The sequence below is a fragment of the Cyanistes caeruleus genome, chromosome 6 (assembly GCF_971803275.1).
Source record: "Cyanistes caeruleus chromosome 6, bCyaCae1.hap1.1, whole genome shotgun sequence".
Lineage (NCBI taxonomy): Eukaryota > Metazoa > Chordata > Aves > Passeriformes > Paridae > Cyanistes > Cyanistes caeruleus.
In genome coordinates this window covers 52,540,319-52,549,594 of record NC_141706.1, presented here as the reverse complement: position 1 = coordinate 52,549,594, position 9,276 = coordinate 52,540,319, and the positions used below count along the sequence as shown (strand labels likewise).

Genomic DNA, 9,276 nt, shown 5'->3' with positions numbered 1-9,276 from the left:
TTCCCAGATGTTCTAATCAGTTCTAGTTAAAATACTTCAACATTTTTATCCAAAGATTATCATAACTGAGGATTATGTAGCTCTGATGGTGAGACCATGCCAAAGTTTGTGATGTATGTGTTGCATACCAGAATAAAAAAGAGCAGCAGATCTGAGCATTGACACCAGACTGTGACAAGCTTAATTGCAAGAGGGGAAACAAAAGCAGCCCAGCTCCCTCTGCAGTGATTGACACCCTATGGTGTGATCTGAAACTGCTAAAGGAGAGAGTACTTAGGAAAGGGAAAATGAAGCTGTTGGTGAGATTGCACCAGGCTCTTGTGAAATTAAATACATTAATAAATATCATAGTGTTATAATGGTTTTATGATGTAAGAGGGTTCATGGGACAGCTAAACAGCTTCTGCTTCATCAGATAAAAGTATAAGAGCCTCCTGCTTCCTCTCCAACATCACGTGCTGGCTGCCTTTGGATTCCACACTTGGAACAGTGAGCACCTTCTCCATGTAAGACACCCTGAAATTTACAAGTCAAAGATCACCTCACTTTTTGCAGTTGTTGAGTGGTGCATGGTGCACTAATGGCAAGAAAAGCAGTTTGTGTTTGGGAACACACTGCTAAGGAAGAACATGAGAGTTTGAGAAGGATATTCCAGATGGATAAGCACAACTTGCCAGTGGACTGCTAAGGCATCTCTAGAGACTTGCATTAGTGGGAATAGGGAGTTTTCTGCAAGAATTGGGGAAGTATATCTGAAGAACTGAGGTGAGTGTTTCATAGGGTTACTACTGTGATTGTTTTACCATTTGGCAAGGTATTTTGAAGATTATGGGATTTGGAAGTCTATGTTCCCTTGCCATTTTAAGTATCTCTGACCAAAATTATCCCATTGTTGTTAAACCTGTGAAAAATTTCTTCCATGCACCTTTGCAAGAGAATTTTTTTCTCTAGCTATGCAAAACTGGGACTTATATTTGTGTGTACTGTGAGCCCACAAAATACCTAATCCACAGATAAGAGTGTCTTAGAGCTGCTGGGGATGTTCAGCTGCAGTATCTCAGTCTTCTACAGGATGGAAAACTCCCAATCAGTTTGAGTGCCTCTGTAAGACACTTATGGTTATTTATAAGTGAAAGTAGAAGAAATCATGCAGATCAGGGAAATTTTTGTGACAGAAAAATCTCGGGAACATTTTTTACACCTGCAGTCCTCTGAACAAGGACTGCTTGTTCACTGGAGAGTAAAAGCCTGTCAGAGTTCAAGGCACATCTGGATGATGCTCACAGTCATGTGACTGTTAGATAGTCCTGCAAGGAGCAGGGAGTTGGACTCAATAATCCTTATGAGTCTCTTCCAGTCCAGTAGATTCTATGATTCTGTGGAAAGGCAGATGGAGAGAACAGGTAGGCACAAACAGTATGGGATAGACCTTGTATCAATTTAGTTGGGATTTAACTAAAATTAAGCTAAAATTGGTAACATTCAATTAGCTCAGTCTCTTGAGTTTGCTCACAGCTTTTTTGGTCCTCCAGTAAATGATGCAAAGGGGTAGAATGCTTTAGGAATCTGTATTGACAGCATCATGTAAGCATGTACAGTTTATGTCCTCTGTTTCCATCATACCTCCCAGCTTTCTGGTACAGTTGTTCCTTCTCCATGCAGAGTAGTTTTAGTTCAGTTAGAGCATTACAGGTTTAAAGCAGTATCCAGTGAGGGAATTATTGTGTACACTCCAGAATGCAGCTTTGGTGCCTTCACTGGCAAGAGGGTCTCTGCTATTGTTGTTTTTTCTTGTGTTTCCACACAGTAGCATCTTGCTCCTGGATAGTTGAGGCTTAAAGGAGATGGGTTTATTATGTATGTTTGATGGGGAACAGTATATTTTTAGTGTTTTGGTGTGTTCTTAAAACTTCCAACAACAACCACATGGTGTGTTGGTAGAAAATTTTTTGCATGGGGTGTTTGAAGAAGCCTTCTTGCCAGATCCTGTCCTTCAGCTCAGATAGTGCAACCAGCTACTACAGTCTGGTCAATCCCATTTCACCTCCAGTTACTTTCCTTCCTTTGTGACTTCTTGCCAGCACTAGACATCTTTCTGCTCTTCAGCCCAGAGTATTATCTTTATTCTCTATAGGAACTAGCTAAAACTTAAAAATACTCATAGGATGATGCATTTAAGAACATCCATATCACTTTTTGCATATTGAGGCAATATTGTTTCTATTTAGTCTTCAGTATTTTTAACAGTAGAAGTTTCCACATCATTGTCATTGTTGTAGAATTTCCTTCCTTGCTTATTTTGGCTTCTTTAATTGAAAAAAACTTGGAATTCCTGAAGCCTAGTTCTATTACCTGCATTTAGCTCCTGTGAACACAGATCCTTTTCCTTGTTTATTTAACCACCCATATCAATGGTAACAGAGTCCCATTTGGCAGATCTTGAATTCCCACCCTGCCCTACATGAGCATGTGCTTGTTCTATTCTTACATAATCAGGGAAATGAATGAAAACAGATACCAACAAGACTTTATTGTATCAAATTTCATCCACATGAATTTTTGTAACTAAAATCAGAAGAAATGTTCCCTTCCCATGTTAAACTCTCAAGTTATATCTGTTTAACAGGATTTCTTTGGAAAAGGAAAATATACTTAGAAGGGAATCTAAAACTGAATGTGAGAAGCAAAAAGTGAACTCAGTGACCCCTGTCTATTGTTTTTAGTATGATGGCTGTAGCAATGTTTTACGGCAAACACCATTATCTGAGAACTATGAACATTCATACTTCGATAGAAAACTGGGAACGATTTTGTCCTTGAAGTATTGGTTCAAAGGCATTGAGGCCCCATCTTCCTCACTGCGCTGGGGCACTGGTGTGTGGACTACCTTATAACTACAGCCCTTTTCAAACTAGAATTCCCACATCTCTGCTACTAAGGGGAAGAGGAGCAGCACAGGAGGTCAGGTCTACAAGGCTGTCCCTCTTAATGAACTCCACTTACCTGTGATCAGCCTTCTTTTCCAGAGCTGAATGGAAGTTCATGAATACATTCATAGTATACCGACACACCCACAATCATCCATGGGTCCTTGCAACCAAAGCCTGTGTCTCTAGGGGCACCATAACTGGGGAAATAATTAATGCCTCTGTTCTGTAGATAACAAGAGCAGAGGTATTTTAGCCTGGGTTCTGGAGTAGCTGTAATGGCTACCAATAATATCACTGCCCTTGACACTGAGATTTTGAAAAAACTTCTTTATTCATTCTCATAGGCTTGGCATAGAAATTTCTGCATTCTCCATTTCCTTTGTGTCCATGACTGCGCTGTTCAGTGTTGTCAACAGAAACGGGCAGAGCTCCTGGATAGCTGTGTGATGCTCATATCACCTCACTCTTCACTCCTCCCTAAGAGTGAGGCTTTTCTGCCTTTATAGGCAAAGGGAAGAAGTGGGTGCTTGCAGTTGTACCACAGAGCACTCTAGGACAGGCCAGCTGATCCTCTACAGGTCCATGATCCTCTGCAGATGACGAGTGGTAATCCACATGTAGCCACCGTACTTGGTATTACTTGGTTGCCAAATTCACCAACATGAAGCCCATTTCTAGTCTGCAAAATGAGGTCTCAAAATGTTGGATATTTGCAGTCTAGGTGCAAAAGATTGTTAAATTGCATTTTCAGTGTAAATGAAACATGTTTCCTGCCTCAGGAAAGAATCAGAGAGGCATATGTTACCTGGCAAAAAACCCCAAACCTGTGGGGATGGCTTGCTGTCCCTATCTAGCTTATTGAGTCCTTGCTGCCCTTCCAGGTTCCTCCCTCTACTGAGGTGGGCAAAAATAGGACATTTTGAGTGATTTTGAATTTAAATTTTGAAGGGGTTTGAAAAACACCAGCATAGCGAGGACAGAGAGAATTTCCTGCTGGTCACACGTCCCTGTGAACAACCTGTTTCCCTTCTAACTTGTGGGAAGGGTTAAAAATAACACATGGTGCACTGCAGATGAGGATAAGAGCAGAAACAAAGGAAGATAGGAGGAAAACAGCTAGATAAAGTGAGATGCCTGGCTACAGTGAAACCTCTGATACAAGTGAAGCGTTTTTTTGCACAGCCACTTCTCTGGACAGTGTAAGAGCTGGCCCTGCAGGGACTCTAGGGTGGTACCAGCAAGAACATTAGCAAGTTCTTGTTACTCAGCTATACAAAATGGGAATGTTTCTGTGGCCTATCACTACAAAAGAGAGAATTTACTTGTTTTCCACTTTTCCTCACCAAAATGGGTGCTTGAAAGGATTTCAATCAAATTTCATAGGAAAGTTGACCCTCATAGGCAACGTGTAGATCAAGTACTTGGAATCAATGCCAACACTGCCAGAAAGGGCCTCTGCTGGAATATACTTAAGGAGGGATGCTGATGACTGGAAGTGAGACCACTGTGGGTGGGCAGAGACCTGGAAAACATGATCTACAAAAAACACTGGAAAAGTGAGGTTGCTTAATCTACAAAAATCTAAGACGAACAGTATGATTAATCTTCAGACATTTAAATGATCAATATTGAGAAAGGTAGCAATAGTCTGTTTTCATGTACATTCACAGAAGGGCAAGAAAAAGATAAATTAATTGGAAACATGGAGGGTAATGATTTTTATATTAGTGCAAGGTTCTTAAGAACAGCACTAGTCATGGAATGGAGATATTGCAAGAGATGAGGCAGAATCTTCCTTAATGGCAATTTACGAGAATCATAAGCTCTAGAGGAGCTAGTCTGGCTTTCCTCAATGGGTAAGGAGATGGTCTCAATGGCCTCCTTCCTGCTGCATTTCCATGGCATCTGTGACATTCCTAACATCAGTTTAGCTCCATTCTTTTTCAATCTTCTTGCTTCTGGTTTTAACATATGTTAGCCAAGAGCAATTAAAATCAGTAGTGTTACTTAATCATCACACACTTTAAAATTATTTGACCAAAGTGAGCAAAAAGCTAGAATTGCTACTTGCAGTGAGTAATAGCTGTTTGTCAGCTTTAATAGCTACTGTATAATTCGTGAAGATAAAAGGCTACCAAAAATGTTATTCCTTTTCATTTTGAGAAGAACTAAATATGGCCAACATGCAGTGGCTGAGTGTGTGTGATGGAGGTGGCAACACATGGCTCTGCCTCCTTGGAAGTGATGAAGACAGGTCACCAAGGCCTTAAATCCCCTTATTTTAGTTACCTGCTTTACAGCATCTGCATGCTGAGACAAGCAAAATAGAATGTCTGGATGAAAAAGAAACAAACACAGGATTTTTCTGGAGTTTATTTTCCTCTGTAATTTTCTGAGAGAGAGGTTTGTGGAAGTCAGTGTTTCTGCTCCACTTACAAGGCATATTTTACCAGCTGCCTGGGTCAGGTGCTGCCTTTTAGGCTGCTTTGATAGACCCGTATTGTGTTTGATGAGCAATTTTCAGGCTGTGCCTTCTGGATATTCTGTCCACCTGTATTCAACACTGGTGTAACACATCTTTGAGCAGGTACGCACATCAGCATGACAAGACAACTGCAGCCAAGGTGGGAACCAGGAAAGAGATACAGCCCACAATGTTACCTCTGCAAGTATCTCTGCTTTTCCTGGCACCCAAAGGGTAATCACTGACTGTGGTTCTTCTCAGGGCTTGTTCCCTATCTGCAGCCTGGACCCTGCAGAAGGTGCAATGCTTTCCCTGCAGCCACCAGTGAGAACTGGGTACCACGTGGTCTCTGCCCTAGACAGTCTCTCTAGGAAGGCAAGTAGCCCAGTATAATGCCCTGTTGCTTTTTACTGAAGATTAGTGCACATACTTCTAAGGAAGTTACTGCACTTCATTTTCTTAATACCATCTTTTATAAATTCTTCAAAAAAAGCCTCACAGTATCCAAGGATACATAATTTTGGATTAAGAGGTATTGAAACAAATGTTTTATGTCACTTCCTGGAAGGTCCAATCTGATGATTTTCTTAATATGTGTATTCTTATATGTGTATTTAAAAATAAATAATAAAGATTAAATGAGTACAAAATTTAAAAAAAATTAAACCACAAACAAACATCAACAACAAAAATTAATCAGAAGAGGGAGTACTTCCAGTAGTCCTAATAACTTTGACACCAACCATTCATATTTCTTTACATTGCAGAGGGTGTTCAGCCTCTGGCCTCTCTTCCAGGAGACTGTGTTCAGCCAGGTGTGCTGCCTGACCTTTGACATCCTCCAAGCAGCACAGTGAGCCTGCAAAGGACAGTTCTCTGCTTGTTGCAGCCTTTCATGACCATATCCAATAATTTCCTTTTTTTTTTTTTTTTTTTTTTTTTTTGCTGCATGCCTCCTCAGAAATTCAGCCATGTTTCTTAACCCTGCAGATAATTTTAGATCTCTGACCTGCCAGAGGCCCTGGCAAAGAAAGGGCTCTGCCGTTTGGTAGCCTGTTGTACCTGAGGAGCCCTTTGCCTGTGTTTGGAATGAGGAGTTATTTTTGATAATGTTTCTGATGTTAGCCATGGGTTCTCCTGGAGCATTTCCAGGTTTTCTAAATGTTCTTTTGTCTTCTCCCTGTTTTAGTTTGTTTTATTTTTTCTATTTTTTTTTGTGTGCTTATATCACTCTGCTTTCCACCAGGTTGGAAATGGAGAACACATCTTAGAGTTCCATGCACAAGATTCCCGTTTCCAGACTCACTGTCTGGCTGTCCTCAGAGCACTGTTGCCCATTGCAGTGAGCAGAAGGGAGTGCTGGTTGGGTGCTGCTCTGACCATGTAGTGCCACTGGTGTCCCTACAGCTGCATGGCAGAGCACTGCATCAGGTGAGTTATGCACCAGTTTAGAGCCTGACCTGGTAACAGTTTTTGTTCCCAGCTTCAATGGTGTAATTTGTATTTATCTCTGTTTTCAAAAGTAATATGTTTCAGTTTGAGTGAGACAGTTTAATACAAATCCCACAGTGCAGCTTTCACTCCTGTGGGAATAGGGGTAGTGGTGTGAGTTAGCAGGAGGTCAGCTTTTTCATCTGCTACACCCTTCCTGAATGACCTCGGGCAGGCCCTTCAGTCTCTTTATGCCCCAGTCTGTCTGGCTGTGCAGACAAGAGAGGAAGGCACTGCCCCCCTCACAGCCCTTGCTCTTTCACAGTGAGAGAAGATACTTCTTGTGCAGAGATCCCCTTCTGCCTGTGTTTGGATGTAATGGTCTGACCATGAGCTCTAGAAACAACTGACTGTAACTGATACTAATAACAACACTAACACTCTGTGTACTTTTCAGTATGCCTGCATAAGGCAACATCTGTGTGTGTTTAGATAAGCTGGAAGCAGCTGGATTTGGCCTCTGCACTGGCTGCTGTGATCATAGTGCAGGTCTCTGCTGGTCAGTGTGTGTGCCGGTGGGGATGGCTGGGAACACCACTCTGTGTACTTTGCATTCTCTATATTCAGTGCCTGCTTTTGGCACGCTCATCTCTCTCACTTATGAGTGAGTGGGTGAGGAAGGAGAGGGCTGGGCGGAGCTGACTCCTTCACAGATGAACCATAAGGAGCACAGGAGCTGAAACACAATCTCCTCCTCCTTTCCCGCACTGTTTCACGGACAGCCTTGCTCACAGCTGGGAGGAGGACAGCCTCACCAGCAGCCTGAGAAGGAGTGAGGAGAAGGGAAGTTTTGTGCTCTTCACATTGAAGGCAAAACTTCTTTGCATAAACTCTGCTAACAGGTGAGTTTGATTTTTATCTGTTCGTTCTTGAAAGCAAGTTAGTTTTCCATCACCGAGCAGGTCTCACCCCTGGAGAGGTGGTAAGTCAGTTTTCTAGCTGAGTTGTTAAACCAAAACTGTGAGGTGCTCCAAGGACTCAACCAAAGCAATGTGTCCAAAAAATTCACAACTTCAAAATTAATTTCCTTGGCAAAGTTCCTGCTGGCAGGAACTTTGAATAAAGGTTTTCTCAAAAACACTTTCTTGAGTTCCAATTAGACACAAGGAGAGCTGAATGTTCAAGTTGTACTGATGAAAGGAAATTGTTAAGATAAACTGAGAAACTGTTTGTTGATTGCAGCAAGGAATCAGAGCAGTTGCCTGTAGATAAGTTCCTGGAGTCATTTTCAGAGAACTTACTATTACTGTGTGAGTTGAATAGATAGTAGATATTTTGAAGGACTAGTAAATGACTTAAGTAAATGACAAGCTAAGGCAACACCTAGCATGAAACTGCTATACCACATACCTTTGATGTGTGGGTGCTCTGTGTACGCCTATATAGTTTTGTCTTTGTATCTCAAGCGTATGTCATTACTATACTTTCCAAACACTAAGCTGCTTTTCTTGCTGTTATTCAGAATCTGGCTTGCAAAACTTGAAATGTGAGGATTTGTTTAGAGAAATGAAGTCCATCAGGTGAGAAATTAATCTTTTTTTTCAATAGAATAAAACCCTTTTGTTCATTATTGTAACTTGTCCTTGTTGAGAACGCTTTTCCTGTTCTTGTCAGTCTTTGGAAAGAAACAACAAAAACAATTCACTGAGTGATGCTTTCTTCTTTTGTGTGTTGCATGAGGAGGGAAGCTGAGAAATAGAGAATTCAGAATAATATAACAGCTTGTCCTGTCCTCTTCTGTTCAAAACAAGTGCAGATATTTATTAATAAAAATATAAGGAAACTTAACAGTAAAGTAAGTAAAAATGGCTGCACGTAGGCTCATAAGACGTGACAGTGTCACTGTGAGCATTATGGGACTTTCTGAGCAGTCTGTTAGTCAGCACCCACTGTGACTTTTTCCACATTAGCACCCTGTGTTCACTCTGATCCCAGAAGAGCATAGTGTCTAACCACTTCTTCTTTCAAGTTTTCTTTAATCAAGAAGCCAGTAAAAGGTAGTCAGTCCTGTGTATTTAACACCCACTCTTTCATTTCTTCTTTGAGGAAACAAAATTTTCTACTGTCTTTGCCCCTATCCTTCCCACCTCTCCATCTTACTGCTGCTATGTTGTTCCCCCATATCAGGCTGTTCCTGCATATGCACTTGTAAAGACTTCCTGTTGGATGAGTAAAGAGGCCCAAGAGTGCTGTTTCCAGCTTATTTTACACCTGGTGCTATACAGCTGATACAGGTAAGATGATAACATGGAAAGTACATCCCCAAAGTTTTAGAGGCCTTTGCAGGGTCTAGGAAGAATACTGTAAGAAAATGCTGAGTTTAATGGATCAGACAAGTTGTTCTGTGACTGCAGAGGTGAAAAGGTCTGTATCACAGCATTGTGATTTGAA

The 9,276-nt window shown here is 41.3% G+C and overlaps 1 protein-coding gene across 14 annotated transcripts in view; it reads left to right on the top strand.

The window, feature by feature from the left end:
* GPR68 (G protein-coupled receptor 68) overlaps window positions 1-9,276 on the top strand; it is a 33,086-nt gene that overhangs the window by 2,441 nt on the left and 21,369 nt on the right. For 4 of the 14 annotated variants that reach the window (XM_086893036.1, XM_086893038.1, XM_086893039.1 and 1 more), the window contains exons 2-5: window positions 6,641-6,825; window positions 7,608-7,727; window positions 8,348-8,405; window positions 9,013-9,119. The gene's annotated coding sequence lies outside the window, so the exon portion shown is untranslated. Of the gene's footprint in view, window positions 1-6,161; window positions 6,248-6,640; window positions 6,826-7,510; window positions 7,728-8,347; window positions 8,406-9,012; window positions 9,120-9,276 lie in introns of those variants that run through there. The other 10 variants (XM_086893040.1, XM_086893043.1, XM_086893041.1 and 7 more) reach the window with 5 other exon arrangements.